This window comes from Chrysochloris asiatica, unplaced genomic scaffold (assembly GCF_000296735.1).
Source record: "Chrysochloris asiatica unplaced genomic scaffold, ChrAsi1.0 scaffold00017, whole genome shotgun sequence".
NCBI lineage: Eukaryota > Metazoa > Chordata > Mammalia > Afrosoricida > Chrysochloridae > Chrysochloris > Chrysochloris asiatica.
In genome coordinates, this window is record NW_006408535.1 from 30,985,127 (window position 1) to 30,986,816 (window position 1,690).

Genomic DNA, 1,690 nt, shown 5'->3' on the forward strand with positions numbered 1-1,690 from the left:
CTCCCGTAAAGATTTACACCCTCGGAAACCCTGTACAGGGTCGCTATGGGTCGGAACCGACTCGACGGCACTTAACAACAACAACAATACAAAGACATATCGATAATATAATATTAACTTTATATTTTATCTTGCTCATACTACATAATATAACTGTGCTAAAATAATTGGGTATTTCTACTACCTTGTTAATGTATTTCTGCAGTAGGAAAGTTTTCCACAATTATAATGTGATCATGGAGTCCGGGTGTGGAGTTGTAGGCTAAACGCTGAACTGAAAGATTGGTTTGAAGCACAAGGTTGGCAGTTCAAACTCACCAGATGCTCCTCGGAAACCCTGTACAGGGTTGCTACTATTCAGAAATGACTCAACAGCACTTAACAACAACAACAATAATATGATCACATAAATAAGACTATTGTGATATATCAGGCAAGACCGAATTGTGAGGATAGACAGTTCATTCTAAGTAGCTTGGTGTTTTTCTTGCCAGAGCCTGTATGTCCTCAAATTTCAGCTTCGTTTTGGAATTTTAAATGTTAAAAGGGATTAAAAACACACACACAAAGATATTAAAACATAAGGTTTATTGTGAAAATTCATTCTATATGTACACAGGAAGATTATTTTGTTTCTAAAAATCAAATGCTCAAAGAAGCCTTGTTACAATTGTTAAGCAACCATCTTTTTAAAAAATCTTTGAATTAGCTCAAAGCCTTAATATAACATTTCACTGTTTAATGATTTCATAAACAATTTTCAAATTGGAGGAACAAGAGTCTCTCTGCATGAAATAAAATGAAAAAAAAAAAAATGCTCCTAAGAATAAGAAATTTCACAGAACCTAAACTTATTTTTCTTTATGAATATATGTTTCCAAGGTGACCAAGTCTTTAATGATTACTGAGTTAACATTAAAAACTAACACCAGAAGACTTTGTTCTTTACCCATTTGTAGCTATGGGTAATTAAAATGAAGGTAGCATACTGTTTTCATAAAGTACGAGGTCTGATAAACTTCCCTCTTCTAGCCAGAAATTTTGTATAGTAAAAGTGTAGTGCTATAGAGCAGCTTCTGGTGGAAAACAAACAAACAGAAATCAATACTTGCAAGTTTACCTTTTATTCTAGATTTTTGGTCTCATGGGTAAGAAAACCTCCTTAAAATCAAAGTGACATGTCAAAAATCAACTGGAATTTCTCCTCACACATTTCTATATAAAATAAACACATGTGGTCTTTTGGGGCCATGCAGTTGAATCGGTGAGCCTTGATTTCCTAAGGAAAACCAGCCTCACAGAGAGTAGAGAGTGAAGAGTGGAGAGCAAAGCAGACTATACAGGCATATATTCATTTGAATAATTTACATTAGCTCCTCCTTCCCAGCAGCCTTTCCAATGCATGTACCACAGTCAGTATCACTGTGAATTCAATATAATGTTGATCCTCACTGGTGATCCCTTTAGCTAAATTGTTTATCACAATGCACAGTTATTCTCAATAGCTTTTCATTCCTTTCAAGTTTAATTCCTTATTCATCATCAGAAAATACATAGATAAAAAGTACCATTCTCCACCTTTTCTTCACTTTCCTTCAAAGTCATCATTAAACAGAATTTGTTGTTGTTTTAGGTTGTTAAGTGTTGTCCAGTTGGTTCTTGTCGGGGACCTGCCTCAACATAGGGGTTC